A 22,166-nucleotide genomic window follows, 5' to 3' on the forward strand; every position below is an offset into this window, starting at 1 on the left:
TAATGCTTCTCTAGTTCCTAGACCATTTCTAAATCCAAATTGCTATTACCCATTCTAATTTCGCGCAGAAGGAATACTCGGTTTTGTACAATACGTAAAAGTATCTTAAGTGTGTGACTCATCAAACTGATTAGTCTAAAATCGCTGCATTTAGTGGGCCTGCTTTTCTTTGGTAATGTTATAAACAGTGGCTCCAACCAATCATCTGGTATTTTTCCTTCGTTGTAAATTTTGTTAAAGAAAGTAGTCAAGTAGGTAATGTTTTCCTTATCTAAAAGTTTACGTAGCTCAACAGGGATTTGATCTGGTCCAGGTGGAGCATTTGGAGCATTTTCTCGAGAAGCATCGTCAGAAAGGTCACTGATGTGTCTCTCCCATTATTTGCAATGTTGTTCGTGATCACAAATTTTTCTGTCTGCGGTTTTAAGTACGTGAGCACTTTTCTGTTTTCTAATTCCGGAGGTACATATATTTAAGTTTCTTGTGGAGGTTGAAACTGTCATGCTTTTTTTGGAGGTCTTCTATTTCTTTACATGAATTCTCGAGCCAGGATTCTTTGGCCTGTTTAATTTTTCTTTTTATGGGTTTGTTGATTTCACGGTATTTCATAATATTTCTATTTATTTGTATTTGATAATATTATTTTATATATTAAAAAATAACGAGATACAGCTTAAGATTTAGTTTGGAGTACTCTGAACTGTCTGTGATGTATCCCCCAATCCAGGGGCACGCCACAGACAGTTCCGCGGACTCCAAAAGGAAGACACATATTATGTCAATTGATGGTCTCTAGTTACTTTAGTTTTACTAACATTTTGAGTACTAGGAAGCAGAATTTTGTCGGAATTGCACCTAGATTAATAGACTGGTGTAGAATACATAGTGTAGATTCCCCATGTTTGCTATTTATCGATCTGGATTTTTTGCAAATTGTAGAAGGCTCAGATTAAGGATAGTGACCAAAAATTTGCTTTCTGACCGAAAAAAATCTATAGTACTTCTGTCCTTGAGATTTCTTTTTCTTTATATAAAAAACAATTATTGGTCTGATCAAAATTCTGGCATTTGTCTTTACAACCAGTGTGCAGGCGTAAAAATCAGAATTTCATTGATAGCATTACCATCCATGGGCTAGACTAGAGTACTTTTCACCACTTACTATTTTGTTAATTACATTTAAAACCGGTCTTGCTAATAAAAATTATTTACTGAAACCTAACCGTCAGCAAAACAGTATGTTTAAATTAATTTGCTAAAACACCTGCGCTATCTACCTTTAGCACCGTGAATTATTATTAATAGACATCAAATGAAACGTGGACATTACATAATATTATTGTTTTTTTTGTTCGACGATTTTTAAACGTTATTATTGACTACTACGCAACTGTTACAAGGTGTTGGTACTAGCGGCTATTAATAAAACTTGTTTTTAGTACTTTTATTAAATTACTCAATCTACTAGTAGCAAAAGCAATGAAATTTTATTACTAAACATGATTGAAATCTAACAATAAAACACTGAAAACTTTTGTTTTCAATATTTCCACAAAATTTATTATAAATTAATGTTACTACAGCTGTTTCAGCAATTACAAAGTGGTGTATACAACTGACATGTGGTAACTGTCCACAAACTTACATTGGTCAAACTGGCAGAACCTTTGACAAACGCATAGCAGAACACTAAAGGGCTTTCAATAATAGAAAAAACAGATTCTACGTACGAATTTCACCTTCTACGAGCCCCTTCCCATATCAGTTGGCCCAATGTAGATTTAAAAGAAAATCCAATTTTATAGAGCAGAAACAAAAGTCCAGCATACCTAAACTTTGAAAGTTTTAATTCATCGATAATTTTTGGATTTTTAGAAGTATACAAAATATGTTTTAAATTAATAAGAACGGTTAATTAAACAGAATAATGAAAATTAAAAAAAAACGTAAAAAATATCTAATTTTACCAAAACAGATGTGGAATTTTACAACTAAGTGACATCTTTTTTATTTTTAATTAGATTCAAAATTCTTTGAGGCATAGTTTTTATAAAGTTCTGACAACACTCTGGTATAAATAGATCCCATATTTTTTGCAACTTTTGCTTCAATTCTTGGACAGATCTAGCAGGATGTTTTCTCAATGTTTTTTTATTTCTCTTAAAAAAGAGGCGCCAAAGTTTTTGTCGGGGACAAGTCGGGACTGTTAGAAACGTATTCCAGAAGTAGTATACCGTGATCACAAATCCAGTTTAAACTCATTTTTGAGGTATGGCAACCCACGCCATCTCGTTGGAAGACAAAATCTTTCGCTAATTTAAACTTATGGAAACGACTTTGTTCCACAATCATTAAAAAATTATTTAAAACCTTCAAATAATATTTGCCCGTATTTACATAAGATTCCATCGATAAAATGCAATTTTTCCAAACTATTCGATGACATGCTGCCCCAGACCATGATAAACGGAGGAAATTTGACTTTTCTGTTAAAACATTAAGCTGAAAGGCTTTACTTTTGCTGCGTATAACTCGACTACTACTGCTGTGTCCAACTCGACTCCAACAAAAACTTCAAATCTGGATTCATCACTCCATTGTATTGTATCCCTTAGTGAATTGGTCCAACCTCAATGCTCTTTTGACCATTTTAACTTATTTTTCTTGTGTTGTAATGTTAAGACTGGATTTTCGTTAGTCTGAGATAAAATTAAAATTTTCACAAATAATTCGTATTGAATTTTTAACTTAATCACTTTGTAAGTACAAAATCGTAATTTGTGGACCTCTCAGTGACATGTCGATCTAGAAACTTGTGTTCCAACCAGTTTACTCCAAACTATAATGCATCTTAATCCCCTTCTATCTGCTTCGCTTATTTTACTTTTTCCTACATTTATAGGTTTTGAGATGACAAAACCTGAGGTTTTGTATCTCCTAACTATATTTCTTACACTATACTGTGACAATTGAAACATATTCGCGATTTTCGAATTGATTTTCGAGAATTAAAAAATCTACTGCAATCGCCAGTTAACTTGACGACAGAATACTCACAACGTCACAGAGACTGATGATCATTCCCTAAGTCACTCTGCAATTTTGGGTTTCTGCGTCTTGCCAAGTTAACTGGCGATGACTGTATTGATGATTGAACAAAAAATGTTCTCATCCATAACTTTACCTTATACAGGAAATACAGGAAACCACTACAGATCAATCAGAAACTATATAACGGATAAACCTTGGTTTTCTAAAATGGAGTCGACAAAAGATATGATAAGAACCATATGCAGAATGAGATTTGACCACTGTCTTACTCCATCATATTTATTTAAAATTAATATAGCTGATAGTCCACAATGTATTTGTGGACAGTTGGGCAATCTACAACACAAAATTTTGACCTGTTCTCTTATCTCTAATAAAGTTAATATATTTTTAAATTCACTGTATTCTTTGACTGATGTCCACCATCCTATTAATTTAAATTATTTATTAACATTAGAAAATAATGAGTTGGTATACCGACTATTGTATAAACATATTTTAGATATTAAGCTTAAATTGTAATTGTAAAATATAGAGTAAGTATTTCTTGTAAATTGTTATATGTTAAAAGAAAAAGAAAAGAAAAGAAAAGAAAAAAAAAGAAAAGAAATATAAAAAAAAAATAATAAAATAAAAATAAAAAAAAAAAAATAAAAAAATAAAAAAAAATAATAAAAAAAAAAAAAAGAAAGAAAAAATATAAAAAAGATATATAAAAAAAAATAGAAAAAAAAATATAATAATTAAAAAAAAATATAAAAAAAAAAAAAATATGTAGATAAAAATGAATGACGAACTTGGACAGTCCATAGTAAAATAGCTTTCGAATGAAGTAGAGGGCTAAAGAAGAATGTTGCAGTTTTTGCTGTGGAACTCTGAGAACATCATTTGGAAAAAAATTAATAAAAATATATATATATAAAAAATTATTAAAAAAAAATACAAAAATAATTATTTATTAGTAGAATTGTTTGTTATATTAGTATTAGTTTTAGGATAAGATACGAAAAAATGACTAATAAAATAAAAAATAGTAAAATTGGCGAATGGATTTAGTGTCCGCAGTCATATAAACCCAAACAAACAACAACAACTTTACCTTCACTCATTCCCATCGATGACTTTATCCCAAAAAACAGCAATAGCCTTTATAATATCACAAAATCTATTTGACATTAATTGACAATTGTTTTTATATCATTTTCCATAGCCTAACTCTGAGTTTAAGATAATTATGAAAAATCAATGTATGTTGATGTAATTGAATCAAAAGCCACGATTTAGCGATTTTTTTATTATTGTTTGAAATAAATAAAAAAAACCATAATGTTAATGTTTTTAATAAATATTAGTACAAAATGCAATAATAATTAATATGGGAACTTATAAAAATATGTTGATTATCACTTGTTTATGGTAATCGTCATAAACTGCAAATTCCAAAGGTGGGCCAACTGACATGGGAAGGGGCTCGTATATCATCATCATTATTTTAATGAACAGTATCAAATTCTTCATATTCAAAATAAAGGCCTTAAGCTATCTTTATTAGAATCTAATAAACTAAAAAATACAGATATCATTCTGAATGACCAACTTGGAACAAACAGCTCGTCACTCCTCAAGCTATTCAGTTAGAGACTTAAAACTAAAGTGTAGACGCATAGTAAAAACACGTCACTTATTGAAACACGACATATTGAAAACAAAACATTTCAGTCATTTATTGTGAGATAAAATAACGGTCCATCAAATAACGGTCGTATGCAGAGTATAAAATAATTAAAACCTAAGCTTTAAGACTATTTGGCAGAGTACTTTGAACCGAAAAAAGTCGATAGACTACCCCAGCTAATTGAAATAATCGAAAATATTACCTTAATCATCCAAGATAGCCATCGCTACACCCTTTGCTTAGCGCAGTCTCTCAAGGTGTGTGTTCGTCTTGTTCTAATCTTAGAAATGAACTATAAAAATTCGGAATGAAGCAAACAAAACAGTATTTTTAACTAATTATGTTTATTGTTCATAAAAATATGACTTATTAAGTGCATTAACAAATATATTCGAATTCTTGCCAAAAACTAACAATTTGTAGATTATACTTATGGCTTTGGTATCTGGTTCGATGGTAACTTCTTGATGTCGAATGGTACAGCTGCAGACTTGTAGACCTGGGCAGATGTTGTGGCCCTAGGTCGCTGCAACTAGAGATGTCGGGTGCTGCTGTCTGTTTGATGCATCTTGTTGTCTTGCCTGATGAGTAGCATCACCGATGATGAAGGCAGGTGGCTCCAGAAGGGAGAAAAGTGATTTATTCCCAAAAACTATAAGAAAGACACATATCAATCATCAAGGAAAAAAACCAAAAACGAGCTTTTGCCAAATAATCGTAAAAAGTAGTCCTTGGCAAAGGAACAAAATAAAATTAATAGTGACGGAATAGTTAAATAATTTTATTACTAAAAGCATATCAATAGATGAAATGAAATATTCAAAATTAGAATACTAATACACGTGGAGAGTAACGTCGAGGTTAGGTAAAAAAAAACATTATAAAAAATTAAAAGTAGACTATAAAAAACTTAGAATACAAAACTCACCCCAAGAGAATAATAAGTCTGGAAATAGATAGCTATTATCAGCTCTATAATTGCCTTTTATAAGATTACCACCAACCACCACCATTTTGAGAATTGAAATGACAGCGTGAACTGTAGAAAGGTAGGCATGTTCCGTATTAAGACAGATATTTACAGAGTAAGAATACACGGGGTACGTTCAGTATGTTCAATTGATGATTTAAATGAAAAGAGATATAGTAAATAGAAGATAATTAAAGAGGATAATTTAAGAGGGCGCCAAACAAGTTTTAAACGAAAAAGCAAGTTAAAACGAATAGAAGCTAATTATTAATGAAGTATTAAAGAAAATAGAATAAAATAATTATTTAAAAATAAAATATCAAAGATATGACGTTTGTAACGTTACACACTCCTCTCACCCATCAGAAAAATTTTGAACACAAGTGAGAAATTTTTCTCAAAGAAAACAGGAACGCTACAACGTATTTTTCTTCTTCTTGTTCTTAACCTTTTATCGTCCATTGTTGGACATTAGCCTCTCCTAACTCCTTCAATCGATATCTATCCTAAGCAACATACTTCCAATTTGTTCAGGCTATTTTTTTGATGTCACTACCCTTTTAATCTTTGTTGTTTCTCTTGGTCGGCTACTTTTGTAAGGTCTCCAATGTTGTATTGTGGCGTTCTAACATTGGTCCTTTGTCTAGCAGTGTAGCTCTATTTAAGTTTGGTTTGTTTTGTGATGTCCTCGACTAGGACTTAGGATTTTGTGTATGGTCTTACCCGATCGTTTCATTTTCTATCTGGCAGTCGTATACCTAACATTGCCCTTTCAATTACTCTTTCTGTTGTTCATACTTGCCTTAGTTAGGGTCCAGGTTTGACATTCATATGTCATAACAGGAAGGATGGCTGAACACTTTGCTCCACAAGTATTGAGGTATTTTGCAATTCTTAAGTATCCAACTAAATTTCCAAGTTTTAACTACAGTGATGTTCGCTTAAAATATAGGAAGCTTCTTTTTCCAAGTCTTGTTTCTATATCGTTGAAGCTTGCAACTAAAATTAGGAGATCATTCGGGATGTCAAAATCTTAGTCAGTCTGTAAATGTATTTATTACTTTTATTAATGAGCATTCTCCCATTGAAAAAAAAAGGTAGAAGCAGAAATCAATAGCAGAGTAGAGAAAACGCTACCTGTATTACACAATGACCAAAAAACGTATATGCAGAAAAGGAATCACGAAATATAATTTACAAAGCAGTTTTTAGACCTATTCTGACTTTTGGCAAATAATCATGGGTGCTAATAAAACGGCAAAAGAGCAAGATACAGGCTATAGACATGAGGTTTTTAAGAACAGTTAAAAGTGTTACCAAAATCGATAGAATAAGGAACACAAATATAAGGAACGGACTGCAAATACAATCTACATTGGAGTTTTTAGAAAAGAGTTGGTGGGATCATTTACACCAGGTGAAAGATACCATACCAGTGAGAAGACTGTGGAAAACAAAGATATTGAAAAACAAAAAAAGGAAAACCAAGACAGACAGGTCTTGGCAATGGGACGAAGTAATCGGAAAGATATTGGAGAGCATGGGCGTAACCAGGGGGGTTTGGGGGTTATAACCCCCCCCCCCCCCCATTGGGATGTACTTTGAGCTCTATACGCTTAACACCATTATGTGTTACTGACAAATCAAGCCAGTTAGAAGTTGTAACCCCCCCTTAGAATAATCCTGGTTACGCCGTTGTTGGAGAGAAGAGCCTTTTAAAATTAATAAAATATTTTCGATAAAATATGAAACTTTAAATAAGTTATTGCTACCCTTTTCTGTCACATTCATTTTAAATTGCCATCTCATTTACACGTCCCATTACATATTCCACTAAATTACAAAGAATAATGGAGATAACAACCCAGTAACCCTAAAATAGTCGATTCCAACGCGAATTACTCTTTAAATAAGTTATGTCATCCCTATAGGGATGCATCCGGATAGTAAGATCCTGAGCACCCGAGGGAAATTCATGGAGGGGTTGCCGTGTGCAAGTTACTGGTCATTTTATATTGTACAGATGACCTTCAGGATACCTTGGAGGCAAAACACAACACCATCATGTAGATTTTCTTGGAGTACTGTGTAATTAACATCTTATTATAAGTTTCAATGTCAAATACAGAACCGGGCTTGTATTTATTAGAAAAATATATTTTAGTTCGTAAAATAAACAGTACTCAAAAATAAAATCATATTTTTTTATTAATTTATAGGACACTTATGGCAACAAAAATGATGACGACGAAATGAAAATTGCTTATTGAACAAGGAAAATGCATTTTCCAAAATGTATTTCGAAGTGATTAAAATGATAAATTTGTATTTGGGAAATAATTGACGAAAATGAGTTCAATACTACTACTCTACGGTTTTTGGGGTCGTTGAATACGAATATTATGACGGCGAAGGTCTCCGAGGCATCTGGTACCCAGGATAGGCCTCCTTTATTTGACTATTATGGAAATTGGATACAAAATCAATGTAAATACGTTACTCGGGTTTTTTTGGGGTCTTTGAACACGAATAGCATGTCGACGATGGTCTACTACAGGGGTCACCAATTATATTTCCTGAGGGTCCGTTTCGAAAACCTATGACACTTCCGGGGTCCGGAGTTACCACTACCTGTCTGGTTGTTCCAATTCGGTAAACAAATCAGAAGGGTGCAGTGCGAAATTTTTAGGCAGAAATTGTTTTAACGGTTTCTTAATAAATCCAAAACATCACCTTTTTTGCTTCCGAAAATATGTTTTTAGCATTTTTGGGTCATCTTAAACAAAAAAGATTTAGTCAGTCATTTTTCTCAAAACTTGATAGATTTCAAGTTTTAAACGATTTATAAACAGAAAAATGTGAAAAAAATTCATGTGTACATTATTATTTGTGCGGTTATTAAGTGCCTAAATTGAAGTTTAAACATTCAATTTCAAGATTCTGATGAGTTATCGGGGTTTATTTCAATTTCGACCATTTGTTTTTATTGGAGTATTTAATTAGCAAATTGGCAATAATTAATTGAATAAATAAATAAATAATTAAGAAAAAAATATGTTAATAATAAATTATAAAATTTTAATAAATGTGGAGTATTTTTTGGGCATTTTTTGCATAAGTACGTATAATATGTGTAATACGTGCGACAGAGACGCACCATAAATTGCGATGTGCGGCGACTTAAAAGTCGAGTGGACTCGCATAATTAACAATTAAAAAACAACGGTCTATATTGAAATAAGTCCCGATTACTCGTTAGAATCTTGAAATTGAATTATGAACTTCAATTTAGGCACTTGGCAACCTGAAAACTAATCATTTACAAATTAATTTTCAAACCTCGAAAATGCGTAAGTATTTTTCAGATTTTAAATAGCTTATAACTCGAAAACCATCAACTTTTGAAAAAAATGACACGAGACCTTTTTTTTAAATACACTTTTCGGGGCTAAAAGGCAATTTTGAATTTGTATAAAAAGATTGTTTTGCCCGGCATCCCGGGCCCTTTCTGATTTGTTTAAGGGGGCATTTTTGAATATTAATCCACAAAAAAACCGAATCAGAAAATTTATCATTCTTTACAAAATTAAATTATCAATGAGAAAATTGACATTTTTTATTATGTACAACCTGTCTGAAGTTTGGATTGAGTTTGGTGCAACTGATTCTCATTGGGGAGTTGATATTCATCCCGAGTTCATTCTTGATAAAGCGGCTTCGCACACATAAGTTGAGTCAAACATAATACGTAAAACATTTTCAAAATTGCCAAACGCTATATTCTGAATTTAATGACGGTCCGCACAAAAGTAGTTTTATGAAAATTCGATACAAACTCAGTGCAAACTCATTAGTCGGGGATTTTTGGTACGCTTATCACGGATATCATTAAGGCGATGGTCTTCGTCGCTCCTGGTAATCAGGATGGGCCTGGTCTTCTGGAGTTTTGTGAAAATTAAATACAAAATCAGTGTGCAAAGACCGTTATCAGAGTTTTTGAGATCGCTTATCACAAATATCATGAAGGCAATAGTTTCCGACAACTTGGTGAACAAACAGGCCTCGTCACCTGGAGATTTGTAGAAATTCGATACAAAATCAGTGCAAACTCGTTACTCGCATGTTTTTGGGATGGCTGAATACGAATATTATGTCGTAAATGGTCTCCGAGACACTTAGTTCCCAGTAAGGAACTCGTCTACAATAGTTTTATTGAAATTCGATACAAAATCAATTGGTCCTGCTCACCAGGTGCCCAGGAGACATCGCCGACATGATATTCGTGTTCAGCGATCTCAAAAACCTCCAAGTAACGAGTTTGCATTGATTTTATATCGATTTTATACAGCTCTCCAGTAGACAAAACCTGTCCTGGCCACCAGGTGGGTCGAAACTATCGCCCCCATGACATTCCTAATCAGCGACCTTAAAAAATCGCGACTTCGCACACTGATTTTGTATCGAATTCCAAGAAAACTCCAAATTAAACCTATTATGGCCATTAGCTGTTTCGGAGACCATCGCCGACATAATATTAGTGTTCAGCGACCCCAGAAATCCTAGAGTAACGAGTTTGCATTCAAATTTCCATAAAACTCCAAGTGACGAGGTCCACCACGTCTACGCACCAGGTGCCTCCAAGACCATCGCCGTCATTATATTCGTGTTCGGTGAGCCCAAAAACCCTCGGATAGAAAAATTGAACTCTTTTACTTTCCGAATTAGAAATTTATAATGTTTCACCACTTCCGAATACATTTAGGAAAATGCATTTTCCTTATTCAATAATGCAATTTACATTTCGTCATCATTATTTTTGTTCACCAAGTTTCCTAAGGCTCTTACTAATCGAATTTCGCAAAAAGTTTCATTGAGATTTATCCAACTGCAAAAATTTGGTAGATTTTGGGCTTTTTACTCCTTTATTGCCTCGCCTATCATTTTTGATAAAATATATGTTACCGGCCAAACCCGATTTCAGGACAAACTAGTTTGGCCTAGGCCAAACTAGTTTGTCTTAACCGCGTTAGGATAAACTAGTATGGCCTAGGCCAAACTAGTTTACCCTATCGCGCGTAGCCCAAACTAGTTTATCCTAGACCAAACTACATAGTTTATCCTGATATAATAAAGATTCACACTTCCGGATAAACTAGTACGGTCTAGTCTAAACCAATTTAGCCAAGTCGAAAGTAATTTAGCGAACATGTAAGGACTTTTACATGCTGGGAATTCCCAAATCACGTCCTTTGTAATCCAAGGATGGGATGGTACTAAAAGTGAGAAATTTGACCTAGGCTGTCTGTCCGTCGGTCCGTCCGAACGCGAATATAACTGCTCCGTCACTATACTAGGTAGAATGACAAATGAGGTGTCAAATAAAAGCTTATAATCCAAGGATGGTATTGTCCTTTTCATGACATTTATTCTAACATGACATTTTAGTTAAATCTGACAGTTGTCACATTTTATTTTCAATTTGGAATAAAAACAAATCAAATGTGTTTCTTGCATTTATAAAATGGTATTTTCTTTGATTTGTATAGTCTTATAAATTATACAGATTATATTTGTAATATTATTATCTAATTAAAAAAATTATTTTTTTTTATTATGGCGCCATCTATCGACAACTAGAATAACTAGAATAAATGTTGTAAATGTCTGTAATCACGGACGTGCCTTTTTTTCTGTCACATACAATTTAATGCGTTAGAAAGAAATCTAAAAACTGTGACGCACTGAAAGATGATCATGAGAAAAAGAATACTAAAGGTGAGAAATTTGAGCTAGGCTGTCTGTCCGTCGGTCCGTCCGACCGCGAATATAATTGATCCGTCACTATACCAGGTAGAATGACAAATGAGGTGTCAAATGAAAGCTTATAATCCAAGGATGGTACTAAAAGTGAGAAATTTGACCTAGGCTGTCTGTCTGTCGGTCCGTCCAACCGCTAATATAGCTGATCCGTCACTATACCATGTAGAATGACATATTAGGTGTCAAATGAAAGCTTATAATCCAAGTATGGTACTAAAAGTGAGGAATTTGACCTAGGCTGTCTGTCCGTCGGTCCGTTCGACCGCAAATATATCTGCTCCGTCACCGTGTATTGTTCCGGTGACTTTAAAACAGTACTTCTGGTCTGACAGACGGACAGACAGCCTAGCTCAAATTTCTCACCTTTAGTACCATCCTTGGATTATAAGCTTTCATTTGACACCTCATTTGTCACTCTACTGGTATAGTGACAGAGCAGTTATATTCGCGGTGGGACGGACTGACAGACAGACAGCCTAGGTCAAATTTCTCACTTTTAGTACCATCCTTGGATTATAAGCTTTCATTTGACACCTCATTTGTCATTCTACCTGATATAGTGACGGCGCAGTTATATTCGCGGTCGGACGGACCGACAGCCTATATCAAATTTCTCACTTTTATTACAATCCTTGGATTATAAGCTTTCATTTGACACCTCATTTGTCATTCTACCTAATATAGTGACAGAGCAGTTATATTCGCGGTCGGACGGACCGACTGACAGACAGCCTAGCTAAAATTTCTCACCTTTAGTACCATCCTTGGACTATAAGCTTTCGTTTGACACCTTATTTGTCATTTTACCTGGTATAGTGACGGAGCAGTTATATTCGCGATCGGACGGATGGACGGACAGACAGCATAGCTCAAATTTCTCACTTTTAGTACCATCCTTGGATTATAAAGGACGTGATTTGGGAATTCCCCGCATGTAAAAGTCCTTACATGTTCGCTTTACTTTCGACTCGGCTAAATTGGTTTAGACTAGGCCTTACTAGTTTATCCTGGAGTGTGAGTCTTACTTATATCAGGATAAACTAGTTTGGCCTAGGACAACCTAGTTTGGCCTACGCGCGATAGTGCGTTGTTTGTATGCAGTTTTTCAATATTATATTATGGCTCGGGGTCACAAAATTTCCTGGCGCATTCACGAATCGAATGCAAAAAGAATTATTAAGATCCATCTTGTTGTTTTTTTTTTCGGAGGTAAGGCCGATTTTAGTGCTTTATTGCTTCGTCTAAATAAAGAGTTTATTTTATAATTTGTGTATATGTTTATACTTGAATGAATGTATTGCCGACATTTCCAATTAAGTACGTACATTATTATCTAATAATATTTAACTATGTACATCAATCATTTAACTGTGTCAAATCCAGTCGATATTTTTCCCGGAGGCACTGTCAACTGACCGTTAAATTCATAAACATGGACCTCGGTAATCTCATTTATTAACGCGTTATCACTCAACTTTTGGTCGACTTTTTTTTACAACTTGTGTCACGTTTAATTACCTTCATATAATGTCAATCAAACGGTGTGATTGAAAAGATCAAAGAGATAATCCAACCAATTTCGAACAATGTTGGCAAACGGTTAATTAACATTATTATGCCAGTCAATTAATTAAATGAAAAAATGTTATACATTTATTGTTTGGATATGAATACCTATTGGTATAGAATCGGAAATCTTGACTGAAAGAATCGGAAAAGAAAAGTATTTTTTGAAGTGTTTAAATTTTAAATAGTACCAGTAGGAAGAGCAGATTCTGCCTTCATTCCGTGGTTGCCTCCACATCAGATGGTAAGGTTTTTAACCTTACCACGATCAAAAATTTTTAATATGTTTTTTGTGAAAGTCTCTTGTGCTAGATGTTTTTTAATTTCTCACAAGTATTACAAATTTTTGTAAAATATTCAAACTCTACTAGTAAACAAAGTTTATAAAAAACTGCATAAGAAAATTTTTTTTTAATTCGAATGGTACTCACTTTTTCTAGTGGTACTTTAAAAATCTTTGACCATAGCTTTGAAGTAAGCCGAAAGCGCTCAGCTGGGAAATTAAAAACTGTACACACTTCAAAAAATATTTTTCTTTTCCCATTCCTTCAGTTGTCATAATAGACGGAGAGCTAGAGCCGAAAAATCATCGTCATAAGTAATATGGAGTTTTTCCTGTGAAATGTGTCCATTGTATATTGACAATTATGACCCCTTTCAGGCTGACATCTCAGTGGATACAGGAAGTAGCAATAAGAGATGAAAGGAAAAAGTGCAGTCATTAAAGGGTTTCACCTCCTATTTTGTTAAACCTCATTGATTTGCATGAAAATTGGTGACTAGTTAGAGCATACCTCAAGAAATAAAACTGATTTAGTGCCAACTTGCACTTTTACCCTGGTGTTGAATACCACCCCTTCCCGCGGGGGAAAACAATTTTATTAAAAATAACCCCACAAATCGATAGAGGAACAAATTTTAAGTAAATTTTGTTATATCATGTTATTAAAATAAATCAATACTTTTTGAGTTATTAAAGATCAAAGATTTGTCTATTTAAGAGCATATGCGTGAAGTTACGGATGATAAAAAGAAAATATTAATTAATTGTATGTTAGTAAAATATTATTTTTATATTATTTCAATATTTAATTGAATTTTTTCTATCAATATAAACTGAATATGTCCAGAAACTGGGGGTGTCCAATAATGGGTACATATTATGACATATTTGAATACACTTTTGTTAAATTTATAATATCGAAATAATATAAAAATAATATTTTACTAACATACAATTAATTAATATGTTCTTTTTATCATTCGTAACTTCACGCATGTGCTCTTAAACAGACAAATCTTTGATTTTTAATAACTCAAAATGTATTGATTTATTTTAATAACATGATATAACAAATTTTACTTATAATTTGTCCCTCTATCGATTTGTGGGGTTGTTTTTAATAAAATAGTTTTCACACCCGAGAAGGGGTGGTATTCACCTCCAGGGTAAAAGTGCAAGTTGGCACAAAATCATTTTTATTTCTTGGGGTATGGTCTAAATAGTCACCAATTTTCATGCAAATCGATGGAGGTTTAACAAAATAGGAGGTGCAAACCTTTAAAGAATACACTAACTTGTCCCTTTCATCCCTTATTGCTACTTCCTGTATCCACTGAGGTGTCAGCCTGAAAGGGGCCATAATTATCAATATACAATAGACACATTTCACATGCCAAACTCCATATTACTTATGACGATGATTTTTCGGCTCTAACTCTTAGACTATAAGTGTGTAATACAAAACATTTCAGTCTTTTCAATTGTAATATTTTTGTTTTTCACATGCAGGAATTATTATTCGTTTTAAAAATCAAAATTAGAATTCGCTGTTATTATTAGCAGTTTGATCAGCCATATTATTACGTTGTGCTTTTTAGTTATTAGCGAAAGGATTAACTCAATTCTTGAAGGGCAACTTAATGATGCCAAATTTAATTGTAAAGATGGGCTCCAAAATGGAGAGGTATAGGTTAGGAACAAAATTGTAATTGAAAGGGTTGTTAGAATATAAACTGTGATCCTGTATGAATTTGAAACGACTTGGAGAAGAGTTCGTTAGAGTTGGAGATGAATCTTATATTATGAGTCCCCCTTGATAAACCCAAAGTTACACGAGAAAAAGTCTCATTTAATAAAACTAGGAACATTGACACGAATTTGAGAAACCTATTCTATCAAATGAAGAATTTTCTTTTACATCTAGACGTCGCGCGTCGTATAGAACTTGTTAACTCTAGAACTTATAGCGTTGATTGATGTATTGGAGGGATATCAATCAATTATTATAGCCTTAGGCCACGGTTACATTGGACGCGTACTCTGACGACTAACGAGTCGGACGTACTATTGCGTAGTCGGACGACAGAAACAAACACGGGCAAATAAATAGGAACGGTTATATTGAATAAGTAATAGCCGTCAGTTTACGCACGTGTATGCACGACTAATTTCACAAAACAAACTTGTTTGTTTTTTCCTGCGGCAACGCGCGTCTGAAGACGGATCTTGAAAAATTAATTTAAGGGTATTTGAAAGAAAGGCATTATGGGACCAAACTAATAAAGATTATCACAATCCAGATAGGGTTCGTAAGATGTGGATATCCCTGGCGACTGAAATGAATGAAAACAGTAAATATAGGTATAGAGATTTGCATTATTTTTATGGGGATGTGTACGTATTTTCGGTGGCGATGCTATTCAAAGGGGGATTCATTTTTTTCGAATTCTGAGAAAACTAATAAGTATTTTTGAAAAATTTAAACGCAGAATGAAAGATTGCGTTATTAGCGAGGGCCGAAAGTCCCTGTAAACTTCTATAATGTTTATTTTAATAAGTTACAGGGGTGAAAATCTAAGGCAAAATTTAGTGTGATTTTTAATTTCAAATATCTTATTCAGAATAAACTTTGTATTTATTCTAAGGGACTTTCGGCCCTCGGTAATAATTTATTCTTTCATTCTGCGTTTAAATTTTTCAAAAATATTTTTTGGTTTTTTCAGGATTTGAAAAAATTAACACAATGTCCGTGGTAATATTTTCCAAATCTATCTTTGTCTTACAAGGGACTTAGTCGGACTTACAAAGGACTACATGACTTAGTCGGGAATATTTTGAGTTGTTGATTAAATAATATTGATATATAGTGTATTTGATAAATAATTGATTTAAGACGTGAACTTAATAAAAAGTTATTTATTGTGTATTATTTGTGGAAGTTCCAAGCAGAGAATACATCAGAATAATATATTCTGTGATCTAAGTATTCTGTTGCTAAAGATGTTGTTCTGAAGCTATTTCCTTGTGGCATTTTTATAATTACGTATTTTTTATTTGCATTTGGTTGTCTTTTTAAAGACAGATCACGTGCTATGATTTTTTTGCGACGGATATTCTTGAGTTGGGATTGATTTCATGTAATCGAATGAACTATCTTTTAGTAAAGTCGTCCCAGGAACGCAACTCATAAATATTGGCGATATCATTTTAAAGTCTTCTACTTTAAAATGTATAATATACTTCTGAATTGCCAATATAAATGAGTCAGATTAAATAAATTATTAGAAGAATTTTTTTACTTAGCAACAACATGTTTGTTTTATTTTAATAGTATTTTGTATTTTGACAACGAAACCCGATTTGGGCTTCGAAACGTTAATAAATTCATTTTTTAGTAAAATTGTGGCTTATTTCCCATAAAAAATACGTAGTTGCTAAAGATGTTCAAAATTGTAAGCGTTCCATAGTATTGTTCCAACAATATATTATTAAGAAATCACTTTAACATTTTTCCTCTTTTCTCGATTGAGTATTAGTTTTTGTTGTACATATAAATTATTACAATCACTGAATACATAGTTAGTGAAAAAAATATCACATTTATTAACTGAGTTAATAATTTGCAATTATACAAATAACAGTTATCCAAGAACATTTAAAAGCCATCTCTTTAAAGTTAATAATGACATTGTCAAGTAGAATGACATTCTAGCAATGCTTACATATCCATACCAGTGTGAATTTTACTACACGTAATTTGCCGTGTAAAGACAGAAAAAGTAGGGATAGCCGTAAAATATTTGCGAATTACGTACCGATGGCCTTAACCTAATATTCTTATCTATCCAATTTAGTCTATTTAAGACGTAAAAAATTGTTTTCTAATAAAAATTTTTTCATCCTTGGTTTTCTTCATCCTCGGTTTTCTGAACACCTATTCGCAGTTAAACGCATGCAATCCGACCACCTAGACGCACTACCAATGTCGTCCGTTTATGTCCGACTGATTGGTCGTCAGACTACGCGTCCAATATAACCGTAGCCTTAGTTATTTGCCGTTTTAAATAGAGGAAAAAGCTCTATTTTTTTGGTATCTGGATAATTTAATTCCTATATGTATTCTGCTTCTGCTAGATATTCAGTTATTTTGTCGTCTTCAATTGCCAATTTGACACAGATGGGTTCCTTTGAGATTATTATAGTTTTCGTTTTTTCTATCTCTTTTCTAGTATTTATACGTATGCTTGAGTCATAACATCAGTATAACCATCACTTCTCGTTTTGATCTTAGTACTTAAATATTTCTGACATGACTTATCTATATATTAATACAATTATTATAATATTTCTTGTGTTTCTTGCTCTACTTCCTCTGTTCTTATTTTACTGTCACGTATTCTTAAATTTTTCGGATTAATACTAATTTCATGATTATATTTTCATTTTTCTAGATTTTGTATTCCATTGTTTATAGGTATTTATTCGTAATTGGTTTGATTAATTTTCTCTTGTTTCCATATATCTTGGTACAAAATTTTATCCTGCATACTATGTGTTCTTTCTTTGTGTTTAGTTTTCAGTTTTCTTTTTTTTATTAGTTTAATCCTTCATTTCGTTTATTTTCGGTCTCTTTATTTCTCGCTTATCAAAGGGAAACCCCTGTGAGAAAATACACAGCCAATAACATTGGTCACTATTTCCGAAGATCATTTTTTTCCTCTGTAACTACAGCTAGTCTTAGTATCCTGTAACTTAGCTTAAGAGGAACGGAGAAAAATGCAAAATTTTGACGCTTGTCAAAATTTTCAATGTGTTTTAAATGTATTAATTTTTTTTTTCAAATCCTAAGAAAACTAATAAATATTTTTGAAAAATTTAAACGCAGAATGGAAAATTACATTATTATCGAGGGCCGAAGCCGAAAGTCCCTGAAAACTTTTATGATGTTTATTTTAAGAAGTTACATGGGTGAAAATAAAAGAGAAAATTTAGCGTGATTTTTAATTGCAAATATTTCATTCAAAAGAAACTTTTTATTTATTCTAAGGGACTTTCGGCCCTCGGTAATAAAGTAGTCTTTCATTCTGCGTTTAAATTTTTCAAAAATACTTATTAGTTTTCTCATGATTCGAGAACAATGAATACATTTAAAACCCATTAAAAATTTTGACATGCGTCAAAATTTTGCATTTTGCTCCGTTCCACTTAAAATATGTAGCATTCGGAGTTCAAACATAATAATAGGGGAGGAAAGTATGCTAAATTTGCAGTTACTCGAGCGTAATGGGGACCTACTCGATTGTGATTATTAGGTCCTAAAACCAAAAAAATTCAAGTAATGTTTTCCATTTTAGTGGGGACTTTCCATTTTTTAATTTAATTTTCCATTTCCAACAATCGTTTTTTCCGTCATCTATGCATAATTTGAAAAAATGTCTCGAATAAAAGTTGCTTATTTTTACGTAAAGAATCCAAATCGGCAATAAAAATTTGAGGCTCCTATTTAAGATTTTAAAGTAACCCCCCACCCCACCTCCGTGGGGGTCGCGTTTGGTACCATTCGATAGATTTTTCAAAAATATTAAATAAGTGTATGTTGCAGTTTTTCGATCTGATATTCATTTCGCGAAATATCGCGGGGTTCGTATTTAAAATTTTAAATTTATCCCTCACCCCACTCCGTGGGGGGTCGTGTTTGGTATCATTCGATAGATTTTTGAAAAATATTGAACACGTATTTTTTAGTTTTTCGATCTGACGTTAATTTCGCGAAATATTCGCTTTTTTTCTATGAAACTTTTTGACTCATTTCCCATATCCTTACTTCAAAACGTCAGATTTTTGAAATATACACTCTTTTGCATGTAACTTAAACCTTATTTTAATGTGACAATTTCGGGTTTTTCTAAGGATAGATTGTTTTTTTCGGACCCCCCTTAACGAACTCCCCTGTGTTAAGATCCAATATATGGTAGAGGTACATCTGCAGGGTACCAGGTTTCTCCCCATATGATAATCTGACGCGCTCGAGTAACTGCAAAAATCCCCGGTTAGGCTCCCCTACCATAAGTTTAATCAGGTCATCAGGAACATAAATACAAACTTTTAAACACTTTAATATTTTTTGTTTCGAGCAAATTCCTTATCACATGACAACAATGATTGACCTGATGTACAAATTTATGATTTCCCAAATCATATTTGTCGATAATCGTAAATCCAATTCTTCATCTTTTGGTGCCTATTCGTTTGTAAAACAGATTAGTTGTTGTTCTGGACAACCATTTCATCAGGTTTTTAACCATGATATTCTTCTTCTTCCAATTCCTCACTTTCCGAATACTTTGCCTCGAAGGATTATTTTCAGTAATCTGTATTTAGTACCGTTTCTCATTATGTATCCGAGATATTTTAACTTTCTCCTTTTAATCGTATACTTCACTTTTTTCCACATTCTTCGTAGTACGGTCTCGTAAGGCCAATAATAACAATATATTCTTTATATTGCTTTGACGCTATTTTCATGTGACATTTTAATACTTCAAAAGGAAGAGTAGCTGGCTGTATACCATTAAGTAAAATTTAATAAAAATTTTTTTGTCTTGGTAAAAGGTATATTAGTTTAAAAAGCCCCTATAGGGCTACAAACATGGAAACAAAACGTTTTCGCTCTGTAACAAGAGGGAGTAAAATAGTCATCAGTGTCACAACTTTTACACAACTATATCTAGTCAATATCTCTCCCATTCTCTTCACATCATCTTTTTCAACCTGGTCTTCGTTTAGTGTCCAATCATAACCATTTCATATTCCCAACTCATTCAATTCAATAATACTTTACAATAATTCAATCAAGTTTCACTTATCAAGTTATTCTATTCAGCCCACGTTTTCTCATCATCTGGTTTGTTTGGTTGCCGGGTCTCTGGTGTTCCTAGTCTCTCAATAATTATCATTAATCTCAATAATTCTGATATCAAATTTAATTTTATTCTACAACCACATCTATCTATCAACCCTTCTTTTATTCTGTTTTACCTTCTAATTTAATTAAATAAACACAATATTTTTTCCCCACATACTCAACAATTTTCATCTTCAACACCTATCTTCATCTGACCTCACTTTAGACATAGCTTAGATACTTTTATCCAATTGTATTAATTTTTCCTTGCCCTAGATGTTATTTAATATAAAAGACGAAGCAAGTTTTCAATTCTAATAGTAAATTAATAATATTGAAAAATATTAAAAATCACTAAAAGATTTTTAAATTGAAAACTTATTGGTACATTTTCATGGTAACACCTCCAAGACTTCTATAATTTGCAAGTCATATGGATGCTGCAGTGAAGACGAGAGGGAAGGAATTCTACACTTTGCAATTCACATCCCCCGTCTGCAGCCGGCAAAATTCCAACTGAAAGATGCACCTGGTTACTCTACGGAGTAATACAAAAATAAAATAAAAATGTGTACCATTTTTATTCGGTTGCGATGCGAAGGCAAACCAATCTTACTTTTTAATTAGAATACGGAGTGCAGTCCAGTTCCTTTAACCGCGATTTTCTGCTCTTATTGGAGCTTCATCAGAAGAAACGTAGGCACTGTTCTCCATAATCCAACTAAATTGCATCGAGAGGCTTTACAACACATCGCAACCAAATGGATGATAATAGGTGGCTAGCGCAATCTGGCAATTGAAAGACGAAGCAAGTTTTCAATCCTAATAGTAAATTAATAATATTGAAAAATATTAAAAATCACTAAAATATTTTTAAATTGAAAACTTATTGGTACATTTTCCAACACCTCCAAGACTTCTATAATTTGCAAGTCATATGGATGCTGCAGTGAAGACGAGAGGGAAGGAATTCTACACTTTGCAATTCACATCCCCCGTCTGCAGCCGGCAAAATTCCAACTGAAAGATGCACCTGGTTACTCTACGGAGTAATACGAAAATAAAATAAAAATGTGTACCATTTTTATTCGGTTGCGATGCGAAGGCAAACCAATCTTACTTTTTAATTAGAATACGGAGTGCAGTCCAGTTCCTTTAACCGCGATTTTCTGCTCTTATTGGAGCTTCATCAGAAGAAACGTAGGCACTGTTCTCCATAATCCAACTAAATTGCATCGAGAGGCTTTACAACACATCGCAACCAAATGGATGATAATAGGTGGCTAGCGCCATCTGGCAATTGAAAGACGAAGCAAGTTTTCAATCCTAATAGTAAATTAATAATATTGAAAAATATTAAAAATCACTAAAAGATTTTTAAATTGAAAACTTATTGGTACATTTTCATGGTAACACCTCCAAGACTTCTATAATTTGCAAGTCATATGGATGCTGCAGTGAAGACGAGAGGGAAGGAATTCTACACTTTGCAATTCACATCCCCCGTCTGCAGCCGGCAAAATTCCAACTGAAAGATGCACCTGGTTACTCTACGGAGTAATACGAAAATAAAATAAAAATGTGTACCATTTTTATTCGGTTGCGATGCGAAGGCAAACCAATCTTACTTTTTAATTAGAATACGGAGTGCAGTCCAGTTCCTTTAACCGCGATTTTCTGCTCTTATTGGAGCTTCATCAGAAGAAACGTAGGCACTGTTCTCCATAATCCAACTAAATTGCATCGAGAGGCTTTACAACACATCGCAACCAAATGGATGATAATAGGTGGCTAGCGCCATCTGGCAATTGAAAGACGAAGCAAGTTTTCAATCCTAATAGTAAATTAATAATATTGAAAAATATTAAAAATCACTAAAAGATTTTTAAATTGAAAA

General features: G+C 33.1%; 1 protein-coding gene across 13 annotated transcripts in view; it reads left to right on the top strand.

Annotated features, from left to right (window-relative positions):
• The window catches only part of LOC114331769 (mitogen-activated protein kinase-binding protein 1), a 742,485-nt gene that overhangs the window by 558,565 nt on the left and 161,754 nt on the right, over positions 1–22,166 (top strand). The gene's annotated exons all lie outside the window — the stretch shown is intronic.

This window comes from Diabrotica virgifera, chromosome 3, assembly GCF_917563875.1.
Source record: "Diabrotica virgifera virgifera chromosome 3, PGI_DIABVI_V3a".
Classification (NCBI taxonomy): Eukaryota; Metazoa; Arthropoda; class Insecta; order Coleoptera; family Chrysomelidae; genus Diabrotica; species Diabrotica virgifera.